We start from the raw sequence: 10,312 nt of genomic DNA on the forward strand, positions 1-10,312 counted from the left end.
CACTGTCACTTCACAGCAAGAGGTTCTCTGGTTCGATTCTCGGCCGGCATGCCTTTTGTGCGGAGTGTTAAATAAATAATAATGTGAGTCTTTAGCCATAAGGAGATCATTTACTATCCAAGTAGGAGTGATTACAGCACTTAGGGTAGGGTGAAAAGCAGGCCAATAAGTTCTATAATTCTACTGACCATAAGGTAAAATTTAAGTGGAATATAGACAGCTTTCTCAATAATCTTACCAAGAAAAAGAAGGCTTATGATAGCATTTAAATTACTGAGTATATTAGCATCCAGACATAGTTTGTTGAGAACTGGGGTTTCAAAAACCTTCTTCAGCATAGTTCAAAAAGTCCCAAACCTTAAGGAAGGATGTCTTTATCCTGTACAGAATAATGCTAAGCCTATTAAGACCTGCAATTACAAATCTTGAAGCAAAAGATCCAACCCACAAGTCAAAGTATACATTACTGAAATCTCAATCAAGAACTAATAATATTCAGGCTGTGAAACAGAAAACAAAAAGAACAAACCATATTACGGGCAGAGACAATGTCCATAGAGCTGAGGGGAAGAAAAGTAGGCTTGTCTCTGTCCACCACTGGAAACAGCATACTCAGTACATTTGGTGCTTTTGATAATCAGCCTTCTTGTAAAACATCTTTGGCTTGTACTCATGCTCATCAAGGTGCAGACTGTTACCCCAAAGACCTGCATACCTCCAACAACATTCCATCCTTTGCCCTTCTTGCTTCAAGGCTCATAGCTGAAGGCCAGCTCATGTCTTACACACCCTCAGCTGGTAAGTCATATATGACTTAGTACCATCAAGTCTAGAACAGTGGACAGAGCCATATTCCAGTCATTCAGCACAACACAACAGTCCATCACCTCTATCATCCAGGTGAAACAGATGAACACAGTAATTAGGGCTATTAAGAAAAATTCATGTGATATATCAGAAATAAATAAGATATAGTACTTTGTAACTAAATTAATAACAGGAAGAGGCTTACCACAAAAACACTGAGCAGTAAGGATAACGAAGGGAAGAAATAAAGTGCCACTATGGGACTATCTAAGAGACAAAACTATAAGTATCACGATTAGAAGAATATAGAAGATGTAACAGATCATCAAAATATTTAGAAAGACAGATGTGTAAAAGAAATGAACAGTATCAAAACAGACCTTGTTCTGTCACAGATATTGCAAATAATAAAGTAAAGATATCAGCAGAAGATATGTAGATAAATGTAAAAGGAAGTGCAAAACAAGTAATTCATTGATGACCAAAAAAAGCTTTACAGAGAACTGGGAAACAAAGCAAAAGGAATAGAAACACCAGCAACAGGTACACATATCTTGGAGAAGTATTTATGAAGAACCCGTGGAGCATAAAGAAAATGAGTGGACAGAAAAATTAAAAGAAACAGTAAGGAATTGTAAATGTTGAGGATATGAAATGGAATGGAGTAACAACCTGAGAAATTAAAACAAAATTAAGAAAAGCTCCTAAGTGGAAAATCCCAGGTACAGATGCTTTACTTATCTTTTGGATAAAGTCTTTCCATCTTTACACAAAGATTTAGCCCTAAGTAAGAATCACTTATATGAGCATCCTGAATGGACACCAACCTGGTTAAGAGGAAAAATGATACTCTTCCATAACAGTGAACCTGTAAGCCATCCTAAAAACTATAGACAAATAACATGCTTTTCGATGATATACAAACTATATACCAGAATTGATGCAGACAGAGTTTATAGTCATTTAGAAAAAATCAGTTATGGCAATAGAATAAAATGGTAATAAAAGAAAGTCAATTGAAACAAAGGATCATTTGTTTCTAAATAAAACCATAAATGAGAATTCTAAAAAGGGGAAGAATCTAAGCATGGGATGGCTAAATTACAAAAAAGCATTTGACAACATTCCATATTCATGGATAAAGGAGTGCTTATAGATATATAAGGTGCACTCTACTTTGATCAGTTATGTTACAGTAACCATGAAATAATTGCAAACCACTTTGCAGTTGAGCCATGACAAAGGACAAATTATTATCCCAGGGATAAAAAATTCAGAAGAGGATATTCAAGGGTGAGTTTCTGTCATGGCTGCTGTGCTATTTTCTCTTGCCCTTAATCCAGTATTTATTTAGTTATTTATCTCTATTTGTTTACCAGGGTAGTGGACTGATCTCAATGGACCATTTGTAGTCAGAGCCTGGGTGAATAGGATTTCATAAGAAATGAACAGAACATATTTACAGATACAAGGATATGGTATAAACCATATACATATTTACAGATGCAAACAAAAATGCATTAAGCTGTTTATGTAAGAGATTAGACCAGGGTTACAATTTGGAGCCAAGAAAAACATCTTGTTTAAAGATTTCTTATCTGCGTTTTGCAGATGACTTAAAACTATATAGTTAAACAGACGAGGAGTTCAAAGCACATCTGTAAGTGGTTAAAACTTTCTCAGATGATGTAAGAATGTCATTTAATCTTGATAAATGTACAAAAGCACCATTTAAAGCAAGAAAGCTGCAACACCAAGAAGATATCAGTCTGGGACAGGAATGTGATATAAAGAAACCTGAGCAGGAAGGAGTGTATATATTTGGAAATGATGAAGAACTGGCAATAAAACATGAACAAATGTGAAGAAAACTCAGTAATGAATACTAAAGAAAACAAAGACTAATACTGAAAACTGCCTTGACATCTAGGTACAAAGTCCAAGCTATAAATCAATGTGCTCTTTCTGTTCTAACTTACAGTTTTGGGATGATTGACTGGGCCCAAAAGGAAAACAAGAAAAATGCTTCATACTTATCAAGCGATGTATAAAAATCAGTATATATCATGATTTTATATTCCTCGTTCTGAAGGAGGTTTCTGCCACCTCTAAACTGATTACATGTATAGATCTGCAGTCATGGGACTGCATACATATCTATTGATTTCACCAGATCCAAACACACTGAAAGTTTTAAAACATGAGGAGAAGAAGTCTAAAGTGACTTCTATGCTTAGTTCAGCAGAAGCATTTTGGTGTCAAGCAGGAATGGAAATCAAAGCAGAAGTAGACAAAAATCAGACAGGAACTGAATGTGCCAAAAACCAAAAGAAAGTCTATAAGGAGAAGGCTCAGATGAGAAGGACAGAAAAGTGGAAAAGGTATAAATATTGTAGCAAGTACAAAGATCTCCTAGAACAACCTCATGATGTTCAGGATTTGAAGCAGGAATGGTAAACGAGAGACAAATTGAAATCAAAAGATGAAAGGTTATTAATGGAGGCCCAGGATAGTGGACTATGTACACATTGTTTTACAAAGTCCGTTGAACATGTGGGAGAAACAGACACCTTCAGGTTCTATAAAACAGAAATGGAAACAGCGGTGCATCTTATTGCTGGGTGTGATACTGTAAGGCACAATAATGTGGTAAGACTGTTCCAATGGGGATTGTGTAAACACTACAATATTCAAGTAGCTGAGAAGCACTGGAAACATGAACCACAAAGCATTGTAGAAAATAATGAAGTTTATATCACATGGTATAACCCATTATCAGCAGTTCAAAAAATAGATGTGCGAAAACCACATATGGTAGTCCATGATAGAAAGACAAAAATAACATTGATCACTAAAATTGCTACACCCATGATTACAGTGTCTTAAGTACAGAGAAACACAAAGTCATAAAATACCAGGATTTGCAGTTTGCAATTAAAGCAATGTGGAAGAAAGGTACCCAGACAGTTCCAATAGTAGTAGGAGCAAAAGGTCGAATAAAAAAATGTTGCTTAGATATGCTACCCGTACATGTAATTCCATATAAATTATATAAGCAGTCAATTCTGGAAACATTGTGGGTACTGTAAAGAACACTTTTGGCTAACATACCTCTCAACCTCTTAGAGCAAAAAATCTGGACAAATCCTAAAATTATGGGGGGGGCGGACAAATAGGGACAGATTTTAAATATTGCTCTTATAAACTTAGAGAGTTGATATAATAATAGATTTTGCATTAGCATGAATTTTCTGAAGGATGTGGAATCTTAAACTCAGATGTTCATCATTATTTAATGACTTCAATCCTCAACTATTTGCCAGGAAAGTACAGATTTTAGGAGGGACACACCAAAGATATGAGGCAAAAATCTGACCATTCTGTGAAAATCTGGACAGTTGAGAGGACTAAGATTGAAATGGGGGCCATTCCTGTCATGGTAGTAGAAACCCAAAAGACGTGGAGAAATTAAACCAAGAGAAACTGAAGAGGTAGAGAAGAAAACAATTATCAGATAATTTTAGAAATGTTATGGTGCTCCTTCACTTCAGGACTGGAGAGTCTATAAATGGGATTTCTCCAGAACAGAATACACCAGGAAGTGAAGAGACCAAGAGACTGGCTCCTTTGCCAAGTATGAAGCCTTCATATCCAATAGGAAAAGAAAATCAAGCATATGCCCTAACTTATGGTTTTCAAATGTCTTTACATGAGCAAACCTAAATCTCTTCGTAATGCAAATACATTCTTTAGTAAGGGACACAGATATATCATTAAACCAGATGTTGAAATCACTGAGGGCCATGGGATTTTAGTGACATAACAACACCGATTCAACAATGAATTTGGTAAATTATTTTTGGAATGCCCTAACAAATCTAGCTGCATAGAAGATGAAGAGCAACCCATAGTTTATTCCTTCAGTCAAGTCATGTTAATATCGGTTGGTGTCCCTAGTAGCAATCTGATTCAACCAAAGCTCTGGGGTGAAGCAAACAAATACCACAGACACCAGGTGGTACCAAAGCCACAAGATGGGGGACAAAGTTGTCATCAATCCATGTGTCCATAATAAAAACTAAGTTCAGCATCATGAAGCAAATCAGAGATCATTCCAGATGTTCTGCAGATGGACCTCACATTAGTGTATAGAGATGAAGAGGAGTCCACTGGAGGATAGATCTTAGTTACCTTCCATAGGTGACAAAATTTAACTGAGAGTATGACCTGAAGGAAAGTTGGACAAAATTGCTTAGGTTAGTTGCACCCCTTGGCAGAAATTAAAAGCCAGAAGCCCACCAAGGGTTCATTCAGAATTACCCACAAAGGTCCACTTTCAACAACTGCCCCTGTGCTTGTATAAGATCTGCAAGTGCCTATAGGCCTGAACAACTAATAATGGTAGGTGGTGAAAAATAAATGGTCAGAGATTCAGAAGAATAAATCTATCAGAGTATAACAGTCCAGAATCAGCTTTTAAGGTCAAAGTCAAAGACGACTGGATGGGAAATAGAAAATTCACCCCGGGGATCACTTCTGTGACACTGCTTGACAGGGGCACAAGAAAATAATTTTCTTGGATGGAGAAAGACAGGGAACCTTTTTGGCTAGATTTATATAGGCCCGAGGGCCAATAGCCTAGTATCTACCTATGAACCTATAAGTAACTTAATGTATATAGCTGTATGGAGTTACAGACCAGTTTAGGAAAGAATTAACCATTAATACCACAGATAAATGGTGAACTGATAAAAAATGGATATGATAACTAGACTGATCATCAGGTGAAACTAGGAAGGGCTACCATTAACGTGAGTCAAGCACCTCAATAACATTCTCAAAAACTCAGTAAGAAAAGAGATAGTATGAGAAAAAATATAGAATGAGTGCTAACCAGCTTGATGGGGAATAGGCATGACATCTGTCTGAACTGGCAGTGACCTAAGCCTATAAACAGACTCAGAGTGATGGCAGAATTAGCTGAGGGATAGAGAATAAAGTGGCTGATGCCAGTTCTCTTATACTGGGGGAAGGTTGGGCATGGTTCCACATTTATGAGTCCCTCTGCTGAAGACCAGAAGATTTACAAGCTAACTCTGATCTAATGGGGGAGTGACATATATTCCTATTTCATATGCTTTCGGACAGGTTTGTGAACCAGGTATGCTGATATCACTGAACATCATTCACCCTGTTAGGGTGTCTGACCAGCCACTGCTTCATGATGACTGTTGTTACCCTCCCCACTACCTCCTACAGATTTATGTCCGCTGAGGGTAATTCCAGGGAGTATTGAAAGTGTTTAACAATGTTGCTGAGAACTAATTTTAACAATGCATAAAGAAAATTCCATTCTATCCTCCCCATGTTGGGAACACCCTCTTGAAAAGACGCCATGGCCAGCAGTCAGTAAAGGATGCAGGATTTGTGGACTACTTAAATCATTTTTCTAACGTCTACAAATACCAGAAAAAAGGGGCAGAAAATGTTTTTCAAGTGAGTAATGGGAATAAAACTAATGTTTGTGTAGCCAGTAAACTGAATAGTTGCCAATCTGACCTATGCAAGTTTGAAGATTTTTTTTTGCGGAAGGAATTGATATATATGTATTGACTTTGCATCCGCTGTTGCTTCATTGGGTACAAAAATCCAACAGCATTGTGAGTATAAAATCATAGGACTGAAAATAAGTCTATAAGGATGAGTCATTTCATTTAAGTTTGATATCAGAGCAGAATATACTATCTTAACTGAAAGCTCATTGAAGTGACTGATTCCTTGAATCTTGCCATCAGAGTCTAAAGTTTCAGTGTTGACTTATTTGGGTCACAGGCCAAAATTGGTGGGTCAAAAAGAACTATGGTTTGTGTATAAAAATAATAGTACACTACTGTTTGAGGATGTGCCAAAACAGCCAACTATTTTGGGAAATTCTGTTGATTAACAGTTGGCACGATGAAGCCAACTTGGTGGATGTATACAAGTGTGGAACACTACAGGCCCTAATGCATTCATTTAAGATGATTAATGGCTTACAATGAGCATGATTCAAACAGTTGTAAAGTCAGTGCTTTTAGGTTAGCAGTAAACATGATTCACATACTCATGACGTAAATAATTTGCACATTGCAGAGGCGCTGACTGGCAGATTAGTGTGGCAGAAGCATCACCAATTTCTGCAATGCACTCTGTGATGATTCAGAAACTGAGTGGTGTGCAGTGATGCTGGACAGCAGAAAGCAAATAGAATGTAGAGTACTGTTTTCCTTTATAATTTGGGACAGTTTGCTGGTTTGTTTACTGGACAATGAAACTTTATGACTTTACATATTATACACCATGACATGGACGTAAGGGCTTAAAACTATGGCACTGAATTGATGGTCAAACAACAAAAATAAAGTTTCATTACCAAGTTCACATATATTGGCCTGGAGGAGCCAGGCAGAGAAGAAAAGGAGAAAAGGGTCATGAACCACTTGCCTCTCTCAGATGGGATAAGAAGAGTTGTGTGCACTAGGCGACATACAGAGTCAGCGTGATTTCACTGGTGAAGTCTGGGAAGTCCATCGTGTATGCATCTTGGGGAGGAACAGGGCTACATGGGGGAAATTCCTGTGTGTAATTGAGTGGCTAGCCTCCATGGTCAGCTCATTGCCTCTCCTTTTCTGGCATTTTGCTGAGTGCATGCAGGGAATGGGGTTCATGAAGAAAAGCTGAACCAATACTGAATCTGTGTAAATGATTGTCTATCCCTGCCAATGATTCATTGCCATAGTAATGAGAAATGAATGGGCCCATTGGTTGAGAGGAGCTTATGATTATCAGGCACCAAGGGAAAAAAAAAGTATTTTGCACTTTTCATTATGAAATTCATGAGTCAGAAGGGCTGTGGTTTAAATTTAAATGAGTTATTGTGCCAAATCAACTACATCCATCTGGAAATATAAAACATTGCCACATGTATTTTCCCACACAAACATCAATATTTTAAATTCTGATAGATTTTCCTAAAAAAATACCATATCTCAGTGGTTGGTTGTACTAAACAGATTCAAGCTACCTCGTGCAAATCTACAAATGCAAAGCTGCCATTAAGTTATGGCAGCTCTATACATCACATTCCAAATATCCTTTTAGTAATAATCGTGAAAATATGTCAGCTAATTAATTTGGATGTGTAGTGCATAGCTGATGGAAGTTTCCCTTGATTCTTATGTTGTTAAGCACACTAGTCCAGAAAAAAGCATCACCTAAAGTTATTTATTTTAAGTAACCTTGGTCCTACCTGTGTGCGAAGATGTCATTTCACAATGGTGACAACAGATTTGGCAAAACATAGTGAAGAAGCTGTTTTGATCATAGGATCATAGGAAATACTAGGCTAATAACCGTAAATGGCTTAAGCCTAACCATGCTTCCCAGAAATATTGGAAAGGTATAGGTCGATCATTTACAAGTTTCCTCTCTAATAGAAACATATGTGTTAGATCTGGGGTAAAATGATTCCCCATCCACTGGTCCAAATTTCACTTGCATATGTACAGGGAAGAACTTTGCTTTGCATGAATGAGAAGCCTGTTTCAGAGAAAGAGTAGCCTGTAAGACACAGACCTGTCCCACTAGCAGGTCCTATTTATGTTGCAAATAAGGTTTAGGTCCATGGATGTAGTGCTTCTGGTGTCATTTGTTTTGCAGATGTGCAGCAGGTCCAATAAGCTTGGATCAGAGTAGACCAGGCATAGGTCAGTTCTCAGCAGCCTATAGAAGACCAAATATAAAGACAAGGCTTTGAGCCCGATGGTGCAGGATTTGTTTTCAAAACCATATAATCTTTTTGTGAGGAACCTCTGTGGACACACCAGTTGTTGCATATGCCTGGTCAGGTACATGTCCAAGGGGAAATTGTACTCAATTACCAGCCTTATGAGGATGTAATATTATGGAACAATGATATCTTTGGAACTGGATGCCATATCCTTGCTTATAAATTGTGCAGCATAGACTGATTTCCTTACTACTGTAGGCAAATGATGGTGAAAGGCCAAATCACTGTCTACATCCCTGATTACTGGGTCTACTCTTAGGGGTGTATTACCAATGTAGTAATTGACAGTGGTAGCTATCTTACCAAAGGATAGTATTATGTACTTCTTGGTGTTGAGTTTAAGACCGAGACTCTGGCACCAGTTATTAGTCTGTTAGGTTTTCTTGGAGGGTATTTGTGTCTTGTGGGGATTCAGTAACTGCACCTAATTTGCAAGTGTCTGTGAACTTAATCAGAAAGTAATGGAAATTTTTATTGAACATGTGGTTGAGTCACAGCCTGGGAATGGTGATGAAAGTAAAAATGTTGGGAGGGTGGCCTAATGGTTAAGGTGTTTGCCTTACAAACATAAGGTGCAGGGTTTGAGTCTCACAAGGGATGATTGGCTAAGCTTAAAATGGCTCGCAAGGGCATTTAGCTTAGTACTAATCTATGAACCTATGAACCTATGTGATGAAAAGGCTTTCCCCAAGAGCTTTTAGTGTTGTTGTTGAAGGAATACAGCATGATTTACATCTTTTTACAGGAGAGTTGAGTTATTATGCTTGACTGTTGGAAACTATTGCGGTGAATGATTATAAAATGACTATGTTTGGAAGGTAATGTGAGAAGGAGGAACCTGTGATTGATGGTGTACTGCTGATTGCTAAGTGATTGCTTAAATTTTTGGTAATGTGAATACGCAAAACTCAGAAAATGTCCTCATATTTCTCCTATGCAATTTAAATTCCATATAAAAAAATAATTTTTGATGTTTAGTTTTGACATAAGTTTATACGTTTTTAGATACTGAACTCCTTCTGCCCTAAAGCCAAATCTAATTTTTTTTTAATGTTATCATTTGCTAACATTTTTAATTGATTCAGGTAGTCTAATGAGTTATAGATCTATCCTTTTTTGTTTTATTCAGTTCCATATATATTCTAGTGGATCAACCACAGATTTCTTTCACATGTTGATCGTGGCAGTTCCTCACAATGTTCAATGTTTTAGATCTAGATATCCTAAAAGTCAGGCACAACTTACCATCTAGCATTCTGTATGTGATACTGTATACCTTCAGTTTGTGTAACCTTTCATTGTATGTCAAGTGTTCTAAGCAATGTATACATTTTATTAAAGTTACATTAGACTGTCATACACCCTCAAGTATAGTTATTTGGCTTTCATTATGCAGAAAGGAGAACTCTAAGTGTACTCTAAATGGGACCTAGATTGTGATGTACAGTGTTGTGATAGATGGTGAGGATCCCCAGATGTCATATTCATGAACAGTAGATCTACCTGTTTTAAAGCTTGTGAGGGAAGTAAGTTGTAATGTTCCCTGAAATGTTATCTGTACATATGGCAAGGTCCTTAAACGCTCTCACTTTGTCCAAGGATGTACTAAGTAATGTAATACTTATGCCAAAATACATATTTGCATTTAGAAGTATCAAATTCCAAACCTAGTTCTTA

The sequence above is a fragment of the Protopterus annectens genome, chromosome 3.part1, assembly GCF_019279795.1.
Source record: "Protopterus annectens isolate FY-2018-M chromosome 3.part1, PAN1.0, whole genome shotgun sequence".
Classification (NCBI taxonomy): domain Eukaryota; kingdom Metazoa; phylum Chordata; order Ceratodontiformes; family Protopteridae; genus Protopterus; species Protopterus annectens.